A 14,714-nucleotide genomic window follows, 5' to 3' on the forward strand; every position below is an offset into this window, starting at 1 on the left:
CCGGGATATGATCAAACAGGTTTGATAATAAAAGAGCAATAGGTTCTACCTCATCATCTACTTCCCAAACCCAGATGTTAATCAAATCCTAACCACGCAATGTTTGTGGATTGAAACTAATGCATAAAAACTGGGTAATAAAGGGATATGATCAAAGTGTTACTTGCCTTGCTGACGATCTGCAAAACCTAGAGACTCGTAGTAGCACGCTTTGCACTCTGGGAATTCTATCGCAAACAAACAATAACATACATAAGCACTCAAACAAGAAGCACGGGGAAAACTCAAATAAGAAGATCTAACCAGAAAGTTCAACTGAAGAACTCCGGTTTGCAAAAAGAATCAAATCAAACGGAGCAACAAAACTCAAACTGCGAACGAAACAAGCCTCGTTTACTTATTCTGGACTAAAGTCAAATTTTTACAGTACGAAAATCATGTTTAAGTTGGTTAAACAGAAAGAGGGCTTCAAGATTAAGATCTAGGCGCTGGTTTCATCTAATTTGGATAAACGAGCGAAAAGTTATACCAAATCGAAGATCAGGGAAGAAATCGCGATCGAAAATAACCGCAAATAAAACCCTGGAAAATAAAATGAGATGAACAGGCTAACGAATGAAGGCTCGCTATTTGAACCTAAACGGTGAACAGCGTTCGTTAAAATGAACGAACGAGCGGACGCTCGCTAAACAACTAAACCAAAAAAAATCAACCGATCTATTCTAAAAAACCAGATCTAGGTTTTCTAAAAAAACGAATGGTTAACTGAAAAAAATGATGAACAGTGGCGGCGGCGGGGGCTACCTCCAACGAGGTCCGGCAAGGCAGGGCGCGGGCGGCGGTGGCTCCAGGCGACGGCGGGCGGTGCAGGAGGCGGCGGGTGGTACGGCGGCGGCGTGTGGTGCAGCGGTGGCGTAGAGCGGCTGCGACGGCGCGTTGTTGCTGCTGCTACTTGCGGGGTGGTGCGGGGTGGCGATGTGGGGCGGCGCCGGCGATATTTAAGGAGGGGAGGGGGTGGCTGCGGGTTGGAGGGGGGCAATGGTGGCGGAGCGGAGTCGGACTCCGGTGAGTCCGGCACGGGCATGCCCGACGAAGGCGGCGACACAGGTGGGCCGGCTGGGCCGCTGTCCCAGTTCGGTCCACGGGACTTTTTTTTAAAATAAATTTCGCCGAACAGAAAAAAATCCTAATAAAATATAAAAAAATCCTAAAAATGCCAAAAACAATTTTGACCGTCTAAATAGAATACTTAGAACAAGTGAACATTTTCTGGCCTAAAAATGTAATTTTGAAAACATGCATCTTTTTCTAATTCAAATAAAATAGCAATAAACATCCCATAAAATAAAATTTGATTTTAATATTTTTCCTCCAATATTTATTTTATTTTGGAGAAGTCATATTATCTCCTCTCTTTTATTTTTGACATCGGAAATATTTTCAGAGAGAAAAATTAATTAAAACCAAAATGATCTTCTTTTCAATATTTGAGAAAATTCAAATATGAAAATAATGAAATCCCCAACTTTCTCCGTGGGTCCTTGAGTTTCTTAGAATTTCTAGGAGCAACCAAAATGCAATAAGATATGATATGCATATGATGTGCTATGTATAACATTCCAAATTGAAAATTTGGGATGTTACAAACCTACCCCCCTTAAGATGAATCTCGCCGTCGAGATTCGGGTTGGCTAGAAAATAGGTGTGGGTGGTCCTTCCGTAGGTCTTCCTCTCGTTCCCAGGTGGCTTCCTCCTCGGTATGGTGGCTCCACTGAACTTTGCAAAACTTGATAACCTTAATGCGTGTGACTCGGCTGGCAAACTCAAGAATCTTCACTGATTTCTCTTTGTAGGTAAAATCACTATCCAACTGAATCGCTTCCAGTGGCACTGTATCTCTCAGAGGAATATCGGCCATCTTTGCGGGGCACTTCTTCAACTGGGAAACGTGAAACACATCGTGAACTCCTGACAATCCTTCTGGCAATTCCAGCTTGTAAGCAACTTCTCACATACGTTCCAAAACTTTGTATGGTCCCACAAAACGTGGTGCTAACTTTACCTTAACTCCAAAACGCTTAACTCCTCGAAGCGGTGACACACGAAGGTATACTCTATCTCCGACTTCGTAAATTGTCTACTTGCGTTTAGAATCTGCATAACTCTTTTGTCGGGACTGGGCTACTTTGAGCCTGTCGTGAATCAGTTTAACCTTATCTTCGGACTCCTTAATCAAATCTTATCCAAATAACTGACGGTCTCCAACTTCATCCCACAATAGCGGTGTCCTGCACCTCCTTCCATACAAGGCTTCGAAAGGGGGCATCTTCAAACTGTCTTGATAGCTGTTGTTATAAGAGAACTCTGCATATGGCAAATTGTCGTCCCAACTAGATCCATAATTTAGCGCACAAGCTCTCAACATGTCCTCCAGAATCTGATTGACTCTCTCGGTCTGTCCATCTGTCTGTGGATGAAAGGCTATACTGAACTCTAGCCTAGTACCCAAAGTCTCATGTAACTAATTCCAGAACTTTGAGGTAAACTGGGTTCCTCTATCTGATACATGGTCCTCGGAACTCCATGCAGACATACGATCCTTGTCATGTATATATTTGCCAACTTCGCACTTGTATAGGTGGTCTTCACTGGGATGAAATGCGCTACTTTCATCAAGCGATCGACTACAAACCATAGAGAGTCATAGCCTGAACGAGTCCTGGGCAATCCTGTGATAAAATCCATGCCAAGCTTGTCCCACTTCCATTCGGGAATCGGCAATGACTATAGCAATCCTGCTGGCTTCTGATGTTCTGCCTTAACTCTCTGACATACATCACATACTGCTACATACTCAGCAATATCCTTCTTCATTCTTGTCCACTAGAAACTTTCCTTCAAATCCAGATACATCTTAGTGTTTCCTGGGTGAATCGAATACGGCAAATCATGGGCCTCCTGCAGAATCAACTTCCTGATCTCGGGGTCATTAGGCACATATACGCGATCCTCAAACCTTAAAGTATCGTGCTCATCCTCATGAAATCCTTTAGCCTTTCCTTTGCTCACCCTTTCCTTTATCTCAACAATCTCCTTGTCAGTGTTATGGGCTTCTTTGAACTTATCCATCAAAGTAGACCGAATTTCCAATGCTGCTACATAACCTCTCGGAACTATTTCCAAACATAGCTCACGAAGATCCTCTGCTAACTCCTTGGGTAATCCTCCGGTCATGAGCGTACTGACATAATTCTTGCGACTCAACGAATCGGCTACTATGTTAGCCTTTTCGGGAGGATAGTGCAATTTCATATCATAATCCTTAATGAGCTCCAACCATCTCCTTTGCCTGAGATTCAACTCCTTCTGCCTAAAGATATATTTCAAACTCTTGTGATCCGTGTATACCTCACAGTGGTTTCCTATGAGGAAATATCTCCATGTCTTCAACGCATGCACTACGACTGCTAACTCTAAATCATGATTAGCATAATTTTGCTGATGCGGTTTAAGTTGTCATGAGGCATATGAAACAACTCTTCCATCCTGCATAAGCACTGCACAAAGTCCTCGATGAGAAGCGTCGCAATACACTTGATAATCCTTACGTTGGCCTGGAAGAATCATCATTGGGGCTGTAACCAAATGTTTCTTCAACTCCTAAAAACTAGCTTCACACTCCTCAGTCCATTTGAACTTGGTGTCCTTATTCAACAACTCTGTCACGGGCTTTGCAATCCTGGAGAAATTCTCAATGAACCTCCGATAATATCCCGCGAGTCCAAGAAAACTCCTGATCTCTCCCACCGATGTGGGTGCCACCCATTTAGTCACAGAAACAACCTTAGTGGGGTCTACTGCTATTCCTTCTCTGGATATAACATGTCCGAGAAATCTAACTTCCTTCAACCAAAACTCACATTTGTTGAACTTGGCATATAACTGATGTTCTCTGAGCTTCTCAAGAACTAAACACAAATGCTCCTTATGTTCCTCTTTGTTCTTCGAGTAGACCAATATATCATCAATGAACACCATGACAAACTTATCCAAAAACTCCATAAACACCTTGTTCATCATGTTCATGAAATAGGCAGGTGCGTTAGTCAGACCAAATGACATAACGGTATACTCGTATAGCCCGTACCTTATGGTAAAAGCTGTCTTGGGTATATCCTGCTCTCGAATCTTCAGTTGATGGTATCCTGATCACAGACCGATCTTGGAAAATACCTTAGCTCCGTGCAACTGGTCAAACGAATCATTGATCATCGGCAGTGGGTACTTATTCTTGATCGTTACTTCATTCAACGCATGATAATCAACGACCATCCTCAATGATCCATCCTTCTTCTCCACTAGAAGTACTAGGGATCCCCAAGGTGACAAGCTTGGTCGAATGTAACCTTTATCAAGTAACTCCTTAATCTGCTTCTTAATTTCCTCCAAATCCTGTGCGGGCATCCGATACGGTCTCTTTGATATTGGCCCGGTGTCTGGCAAAAGCTCAATAAAAAAACTCAATGTCTCTATCCGGTGGCATGCCTGGCAACTCCTCCGTAAATACATCGGGCTAATCCTTCACCACTGGTACTTCCTCCTGTACAACTCTTAATAAGGAATTCACTTGAGTCCTCTTCGGCACATGCCAGGATACATACTTGATCCTTCTTCCTTCTGGGGTGGTGAGCATAATTGATTTACTGGCGCAATCAATGTTCCCTCCATACTTCAGTAAGCAATCGATGCCTAATATTATATCCAATCCTTGCGACTCCAATATTATTAGGTCTGAGGGGAACACGTAGTTACCAATCCTTAAGGGTAACCGATCACACCATAGGCTGGCCATATACTCTGCTCCTGGCGAGGTTACTAACATGGGTGACCTAAGGGCTTGGGTTGGCAACTTATACTTACCCACAAATCCCCTTGATATGTATGAATACGATGCACCAATATCAAAAAGAACGATTGCAGTAAATGACTTAACCAAAAACTTACGTATAACTACATCTGGCTGCTCTTCAACCTCCTCCACGCTAACGTGGTTCACTTGTCCCCTGTTGAAAGGGTTGGATTCTTCCCAGAGCTTCCATTGCCATTTCCATTCTTTGCTTCAGAACACTCGGTGGCGTAGTGTCCATTCTTCCCACACTTGAAACAAGTAATGTGACTTAGATCCTTCTTGGCGGGCGTTGCTGGGCTGGAACGGTTCTGACTGTTGCTTCCTCCATTACCATTCCCATTCTTGGGGCCACTATAGTTATGCGTACTTCCTCCATTGGAATTATGGCCTCCATGGTTATGGTGAATGTGTCCTCCTGAGTTCGGGATAAAACGAGGTGTCTGCTGAGCTCCTGAATTGTACTTCCCTTGTCCATACTTCTTGTTGCGGCTATCTAGCTCATGCTACTTCCCTTCGATCATGAGAGCTTTATCTGCCAACTCCTGGTAGTTGTTGAATGTTGCCACCCTCAATTGCATGCTCAGCTCATCATTCAGTCCTTCTAGAAATTTCTCCTGCTTTGCAGCATCTGTAGCTACGTCATCAGGGGCATAACGTGCTAACTTACTAAACTCATCCACATACTAGCCCACTATGCGTCCTCCTTGGAGCAAGTTGCGAAACTCGCGCTTCTTCATGTTCATTGCTCCTGTTGAAACATGGGTAGTGCGAAAAGCCTGCTGAAACTGATGCCATGTAATAGTGTCCATGGCGTAAGTGGCTGTGAAATTCTCCCACCATGATGGTGCGGGTCCATCAAGCTGGTGCGCGGCAAAACACACTCTCTCCACATCTGTGCATCCTGTAGTGGTCAGCTCCCTTCCAATCTTGCGGAGCCAATCATCTGCAACAATCGGCTCGGTGCTACTAGAGAATACCGACAGATTTAGCCTTAGGAAACGGGCTAAGTGATCAACAGGTGGTGGTGGTGGGTTGTTTTTGTTGTTGTTGCCTTGGTTCCGATTCTGAACTAGTAGCCGCATCAAGGTATTCTATTGCTGGATCAACAGGGTGAGCTCCGGTGGGAAGGCATATCCATTGTCACGTCTTGGAGGCATCTGATGGGTTTAGGAAAGATGAGAAAACAGAATAGAATGAGGTCTAGAGGGAAAACACTACCCATATGCACATGAGACAAACACAATCATATCACACCAATCTATTCAAACAAGGGCTTACAATCGGTCTAACTATCGTTACAAAAGTGCTGGGACTACTCTATATACATGGGGGAATACTACTACTGATATGGTGGTCGACTAGAAGGTTTGATCGGTGGAAGACTCCATGATATCTGCTCCAGCTTCATCAACATAGTCATCATCACTATCGTCGGGGTCAGAATCGGTGTCATCGATGATGATGTAGTCCTTTAAACAAATGTCCTTGGAATGGCCGTCTTCTCCTCTTGGAGCAGGGTCTCCCATGATTACTCATGGCTTCCTTGTCAGGTCGTCATTCTTCTCCACTAGTATCGTCATTTCCTCCTCATATTCGTCGCGCGTAGATTTGAGTTCCTCTTCTAGCTCTGTAATCCTGGTCATTGCCTTCTTCAGATCTATCATGCTTGCACACATCTGGTTCTCCTGGCGGTGAATGTGTTGGTTTAACTCCTGGATGAGAGCTGCAATGGACCTGTCCCTCCTGGTGCAGATCATCTCCCATTGCTCATCTCAGCACCCACATATCTGGTAAATAGTGTCCTTAAGATCCTTGTGATAAACTGCTCCTAAACTGCAGGTTGGGGCATCAAAGGAAAACTCTATGGGCTCAGTCACTGGCATGAATGTCCTTCCTCGAACTTGAAACCGAATCATCCAATGCTCCTCTTCTGGTAAGGTGGCGATGTAGGTCCCGGTGAAGCTTGGTATTCCGATGTTCAGGTACCTAGTAACTTCCTTCAAGTGTCGTCCAAAAGGAGTGTCTTCATCCGGTTGTGTAAACTTGTTCCTTGAGTCTGCCATCCTATAGAGTGGAAAAGGGAGAGGAGTCAGAAATGAGTAGAGAAGAGTGGCCTATGGTTTATCTTAGTGGCCGTGTCCTAAAGTCAGCGTGTGCTCTGATACCATCTTGTAGCGACCAGACCTCAAACAGTCTAGTCTCTGTGCATCAGTGTCATCCCTGGATCGATAATGCTGACATGCACAGTACTTGAGGATTTATAACATAGTTTCAATCACACACTTATTACATCGAAATGTCTCAAAAGAGAACTTATTACAAATAATATGGCTTAAGGCCATCTAAATAAGCTAACAGCGGAAGGCTTGGAAGATAAAGTGAGTCCATCAACTCCAACGGCATAGCTGAGTGAACGACTACGACCTATGGCACCTTACTCATCGTCTGAAAAGTCTGCAACATGATATGTTGCAGCCCAAAATGGGTCAGCACATGAAATATGCTAGCAATGTAACACATAGAGTAATGAACAGAATAAATGCTATCACTACCACTACAAGAAATATGTCAACTAGTGAACTTCTGTCAGTGACCCTGGAAGAATTGGTCATAGATCTATGACCATTTCAGACCAATTGGTCAAAAGCTGTTCGGGGGGCTCCAAACCCTAAACTATAACGACCATTTTGGTTAGAAAGGTCATAATTTCCTTACACGAAATGGTCATAAAGCAGATAGCACTGTTTCGCTGCCTTATTTCTAGCTGATCATGACCAATATAGATGGTCATAACCTTGTAAATTGTGGTGGGTTGCTATGACTAGGCGCCACCTCATCAGTTTTGCCTATGTGTCATGTCCATGTGGCAGTTTTTGCCCTAGGTTATGAAGCAACCTATATTTCTGTCATTCCCAAAATTCCCAAAAAAATATCATAAATTCTTTGGATCATATATTCGTCAAATATGTAAAAAACCTTCCTTGCCTAGTTCAAAAATAATTCAAAATATTCATTTTCCTATTCTGTTCAGAAAACACTTTGTGAAGGAAGTACCACTTTGGCATGTCCAAATGGTATCCATTTTCTATAGTGCTTTCCTCTACCCGAATAACCATCCTCCACCAAATGCCAGCTCAATCCATTCATTATTTTGAGCCGAGCTTCAACATTCGTATTTATGTCTAGTGTGGTAGTTTACAAAGCAAGTACCACCTAGGCTCCTCCTTTTGAGCTGAAAATTTGTGAAGACGGTCTTCTTAGTAACTGATCATCCTCAGCCAAAACTCACGCCCATTAGCCATGTACATTTCCTGTACCACTAATCAAACACTTGGCTGCTAATTCATGTTTGAGCATCGATCGGTCTCATTGTGAGAATCTTATGTTGTAATTTTCTTCCTAGCACCTACCTGGGGAGTGCCCAACCCAATAGACATGCTTAGGCTGCCCAGAACACATGGCAACGCCACGATCGCGCGGTGACCATGCGGCGGGCATGCGAGTTTACGCGCTCTAGAGTTGGGGGCCTCGGCCACCGCCCAAACCTCGACATGTCGCCACCAAACCATGTATTTATGATTAAATAGGTACTTATGTAACTATAAATGATTTTTGGAAAAAATAAATAGTAAACTATGAGGCAACTGCAGTTCAAATTTGACCCGCTTCCAACTGAATTGGCGGGAATTTGTCTTTTTCACCAGAGGTGGATCAAAACTTTTGACACCCAACCATTTTGTCAATTGTGCATTAAATATGGCCTAGTATTTTAGAAAATTTATTTGGTCCAATTTTGCTACAAATATATGGTAGGTCCTTCACAAAAAAAACTCATTTCGGGCACTCGGAAAATGGAAAATGTATTTTCCGTGCAAAGAAAAATGAAAAACTTCCTTAGGCAACATTGTTTGTAATTCCAAGATGCACCCTTGTGCACAATATGATATCATTTGAACAAACTATGCCAAGAATGTGGCCGTAAGATTGATCATTTGGCTTGAAAGCGATGAATCTTCACGCATGATAGCTCATTTTTGAGAACACTTTTTTAAAATAATTGTCGTATTTCAAGTTAATTATTTTTCCTGGAAACATGGTCATATATAATGACACAATGTGAAGGTTTTCCAATTTTTTTGATTTTTTTTAATTTTTTATGTCCGTTTCAAAATGTGGTCAAAACGGGGGGCTTGACCGTTCCTAGCTAGTGGTTGAATCTTGGAATTTTTTTGGTGTTTCTATGATTACATATATACTTATGAACCTAGAAATGATTTTTGGAAAAATTAAAGAGCAAACTATGAGGCAGCTGCAGTTCAAATTTGACCCGCTTCCAACTGAATCGGCGGGAATTTGTCTTTTTCACGAGAGGTGGATCAAAACTTTTTACAACCAACCATTTGGTCAATTGTGCATTAAATAAGTCCTAGTATTTTATAAAATTGATTTGGTACAATTTTGCAACAAATCTATGGTAGGTCCTTCACAAAAAAACCTCATTTCGAGCACTCGAAAAATAGAAAATGAATTTTCAGTGCAAAGAAAATGAAAACTCCCTTAGGCAACATTGTTTGGAATTGCAAGATGCACCATTGTGCTCAATATGAGATCATTTGAACAAACTATGCCATGAATGTGGCCATAAGAGTGATCATTTGGCTTGAAAGCCATGAATCTTCAGGCATGATAGCTCATTTCTGAGAACACTTTTTTAAAATAATTACCGTATGACAAGTTTATAATTTTTTCTGGTAACTTGGCCACATATGATGACACAATGCGGAGGTTTTCCAATTTTTTGAATTTTTTGAATTTTTTATGCCCGTTTCAAAATGCGGTCAAACCGGCGGGCTTGACCGTTCCTAGCTAGTGGTTAAATCTTGGATTTTTTGGTGTTTCTCTGATTAAATAAATACTTATGTACCAAGAAATGATTTTTGGAAAAATTAAAGAGCAAACTATGAGGCAGCTGCAGTTCAAATTTGACCCGCTTCCACCTGAATCAGCGGGAATTTGTCTTTTTCATGAGAGGGGGATCAAAACTTTTTACACCCAACCATTTGGTCAATTGTGCATTAAATATGTCCTAGTATTTTAGAAAATTGATTTGGTACAATTTTGCAACAAATATATGGTAGGTCCTTCACAAAAAAACCTCATTTCGGGCACTCAAAAAATAGAAAATGAATTTTCTGTGCAAAGAAAATGAAACCTCCCTTAGGCAACATTGTTTGGAATTCCAAGATGCACCCTTGTGCACAATATGAGATCATTTGAACAAACTATGCCATGAATGTGGCCATAAGAGTGATCATTTGGCTTGAAAGCCATGAATCTTCACGCATGGTAGCTCATTTCTGAGAACACTTTTTTTAAAATAATTACCGTATTACAAGTTTATTATTTTTTCTGGTAACTTGGTCACATATGATGACACAACATGAAGGTTTTGCATTTTTTTGATTTTTTTGAATTTGTTATGCCCGTTTCAAAATGCGGTCAAAACGGCGGGCATGACCGTTCATAGCTACGGGTTGAATCTTGCCAAAATTTTGTTGGATCTCTGATTAAATAGATACTTCTTTACCTAAAAATGATTTTTGTAAAAAATCATGAGCAGACTATGAGGCACCTCTAGTTCAAATTTGACCCGCTTCCAACTGAATCAGCATAGTTTTGTCTTTTTCACGAGAGGTGGATCAAAACCTTTTGGCACCCAACCATTTGGTAAATTATGCATTTAATATGGACTAATATTTTATAAAAATAATTTGGTCCAATTTTGCAACAAATATTTGGTACGTCATTCACAAAAAAACTCATTTTGGACACTCAAAAAATGGAAAACAAAATTTTTATGCAAAGAAAATGAAAAATTCCTTAGTCAACATTGTTTGTCATTCAAGATACAAACTTGTGCACAATGTGAGACCATTTTTTTATTTTTTCATGTGTAAAAGTAGAAGAAAAACAAAAGAAAATACACAAATCACATATACTCTGTTCCCATTGGTGGAGTTGGTTTGACATGGATTGATCAGATGGCGCCCACCATCCATCCATCATCCCACATCCATCCATCCATTTATCTATAGAGAGCAAAAAAGAAAAAAGAAAATGAAAAGGGGAAACCCCACAGACCCACCCACCCCGATCCATCCCTCCTCTCGTCTCCCACCCACCCCCGATCCCATCCCTCCCAAACCCTAACCTGCACCCACACTCCTCCTTACTTGGCTCCTCGCCACTGCCACCTCCTCCCCGTCCTGCAGCAGTGCCCACCGCATCACCTGTCAGCCACCCTCACGGGTGGCTGCATCCACGGCGACGATGGAGGCCGCGGTCAGTCGTCCCCCTATCCGCCTCTCTCCCTAACGCCAGTCCCAATCTGCCCCTGTCCTATTCTCCAGTCGCACCGACGACCTACAACCTCATCGCCGGCAGCCCCTCCCCTTTCCTCCTAGATTGACTCGAGCTGCTCATGTCGTGGCCAGATCTGGTAGGAACTCCCTCCCTCCCACCTCGCTCCGCATCCCAATCCTGATCCAGATTGATAGAGCTTTTGGAAGCTCCTGCTCAGCTGCTCCCATGGGCCTCTATCTATCCGTGGCCTACGCCCACCGCCGAGCCGTGTAGCACGATGACGCTGTTGACGTGATGGTGCGTGGCAGCGGCTCCAACTGCTAAGGGATGGATGGATGCAGGCGGGCACATCAGCCCGGCGGTGACCTTCGGGTTGTTCCTGGCGAGATCATCGGCACCTTCTTCCTCGTCTACACCGTCTTCTTCGCCACCGACGCCAAGAGGAACGCCAGGGACTCCAACGTTCCCATGAGTACTATCACCGCCGTTCTTCCCCTTGTTGAATCTCCTTACTGTGTGTGCTTAATGGTGTGTGGAACATTGACAGATCCTTGCCCCGCTGCCAATCGGGTTCGCCGTGTTCCTGGTCCACCTGGCCACCATCCCCATCACCGGCACCGGCATCAACCTGGCGAGGAGTCTCGGCACGGCCATCCTGCAGCAAACGCAGCCTGCAAATACCCCGCTGGTATAGGCAATTAAAATCCTTGCTGTTTTCATGCTGTTCTTAGCTCTGTACTTTCCAGTTGTGCAAATTTTAGGACTTGTTGGGTGAATTTAGATGCTGGGAAGTGGGATCCTGAATCCACTTTGTGTTTGCTATCAGTTAGTATTCAGATTACGCACACAAATGTCTGCAGATTTGCACATAGCACAAATCTTCAGAGATTTGAGCATACTCCTACCAAATCTTCTACTATTTGGCATATCATTAATGTAGGTTTAATATAGTTCTAGCAGATTTAGGCAAGTAGTAGTATATCTTATCTAACTGAACTGGGTGCTCTCTTTTATATATGGAATGGTATCAATGTAGGTTCAGTTGGGTTATCTGTAGATTTTCCATCTTCTGCATTATTCATATTATTTTACCTTACCTTGTTTGAACCAAGAATCTAAGCAAAATAGGTAGCTGTCAACTCAAGGATTTGAATTTATTTTGGCAGGCACCAATTGGCCAATGAGCTGAAGGAGCTGAAGGAGATCCACATGGAGGACACCGAAGAGGAGGAAATGCATGACATCGACAGCTGCGACGTCGGCAACTCCCTTGCGGTTGTTGAATATGTGGATGAAATTTACAGCTTCTACAGAATGACCGAGGTAATTATCTGCTTGGAACCCCGGTCAAGTTATCTTGTACAGAGTAGTGTGCCTGACCTGACCTGGCGAACTCACCCAATGCAGGTCTACTATAAGCTTGAGCTACTGGGTGAAATTTTATTCCTTACTGTCAACATCATTGATAGATACCTGGCCCGAGAAAATGTCGCCAGGAAGAAGCTGCTGCTGTAGGTTTATGGCACTTGCAGGGACAACACAAATTCCATCTATTTTTTTGTTCTTTGTTTTGATTGATGTGCGTTCCTCATGGCGATTAGTCTCGGATGCTACAAGCTATTCTCTGTTGTGTGGTATATCCTGATTGGTGGCATTCTATGTGCCAACTTATCCTGGAAATGACACATACATTCATATGCAGTCCTCTGTTATTTTTCTTTTCTCTGTGTTAAATGATCTAAATGTGCGGACCAAATGATCTGATAGTTTGAATGCACCATAGTTTTGCATAACCTCGGTACATTGACATACACACGCATACACATTTGACTACTGAGTGTTTGATTTATTGGAATGTGGGGGTTGGTCTGTTTATTCCCATGTTCTTAAGTTTTGTGTATTTAGACTGTAACTCTTAAAATATCATTGTAGCTGTAAGTAGACTGCAAGTTACCAGCAGATTGTAATGGCAGTCTAATTATCACTTTCATTTTCTCCCAAATGGCTCTAAGTGGACTGTACGTTGTGACACCACTGATGCCAGACCTACAAACAGTAGTTTGATGTATTTGTAGGTTTTTTTTGGGCTGTGGTATTACGGTAGTTGTAGCTCACATGTTTGAAACCAGGTCCAGTTCCAACCCGATTAGGATTGGCCTTTTAGCAGCATGGATTTACCAAGTTGGGATGTTGGGATAGTTGGATTCCTGTTGTCTCTTGTAGCACCAAATGCTAGTATGTGTTTTACTAAAGTCATCAGATAGTTAACTCACTGTGAGATGTCCACACTTGTTTTGTTAACAAATATGAACTGTTAAGTCATCTATTCCTGGCTGTTGCTCTTGATCAGTATATACGTGTGCTTTCTGTTCTTTTGTTCTATTCACTGTGTGAGTACAGTTTCTTGTTGGCACCAAGGTGTTTGAGATGGTCTTCCAGTTGGTGCATGAGGAAGAGGAAGTGAAGTCCTTGATTTTTCCACCGAGGAAGAGGAAGCGTGAAGTCCTTGATTTGTCCAGATGGTAAGTCCTTGGTCTGTCCCACTCTTCCTTTGCTATGTGATTGTGACCTCCATGTGTTATCTACTTATCTGGACACTTTGGTTCATATACTATTCTTGTGATTTTCCAATGCTATGTCAAAAAATGAATCTGTAACCTTTAATGAATTCAATGTATGATCGTGATGAGAAAGAATGAATGAATGATATCATACCAACTTGTTTTTGCCCTTGATCAGTATCATTTGTGGTAGCTCCTAAGCAACAAGATCTTTTTCTTGCTCCGAGATCCCAAGTGTGGTGTTGTACTTTTGTTGTGCTTGATTGATGTCCTGCTAGCTGCTACTATTAATTGTTACTGCCATGATGTTAACACTGCTTAGAATATGTTCTGCGCCTTAATTCTAGTAGTATTTGTTGTCAAAAGCATGATTGTATTGTGAGCCATCAATTTCTTGGAGTCTTCTTAGAGCTTGCTGGCATTAGGATCGACCCCTAGCTGCTTGTGTATTTGTTTATTATTTTGTTCAATATTCTTTTCCTAGCTGTTGTATGTTTGAGGATATTGCTTTCATTCTGAATTCACAACCATGATAACGATCGTTTCCTGTCTCTTACAGGAGCTCCAGGCTCTAGAAGTTGGAAAAAGGGAACGCTTCATCTTTGTAGCTAATTATATGTTCCTGGATGATGTGAATGGCTGTTATAGTATTTCATAGCAGCACTTTTGTAGTTGTTCTAAATTCCTGGATGATGTGAAATATGGCATGATTGTAATATATATTATATACTCATTTTGGTCGCCATTTATAAAAAAATTTGTGATTGGGGCTCTCTGGACCAAAATACTGGTTACTCTATTGTTGATACTTTATTGTTGATATGTCAGAAATGAAACATATACTGTTTGGTCCCTAAAAAGGCCACAAATCAAACAATTCA

At 42.3% G+C, this 14,714-nt stretch overlaps 1 pseudogene; it reads left to right on the forward strand.

The window, feature by feature from the left end:
* Nucleotides 1-11,497: 11,497 nt before the first annotated feature.
* On the forward strand, nucleotides 11,498-14,408 carry LOC123112814 (aquaporin-1-like; annotated as a pseudogene).
* The last annotated feature ends 306 nt before the right edge of the window (nucleotides 14,409-14,714 follow it).

The sequence above is a fragment of the Triticum aestivum genome, chromosome 5B, assembly GCF_018294505.1.
Source record: "Triticum aestivum cultivar Chinese Spring chromosome 5B, IWGSC CS RefSeq v2.1, whole genome shotgun sequence".
Lineage (NCBI taxonomy): Eukaryota > Viridiplantae > Streptophyta > Magnoliopsida > Poales > Poaceae > Triticum > Triticum aestivum.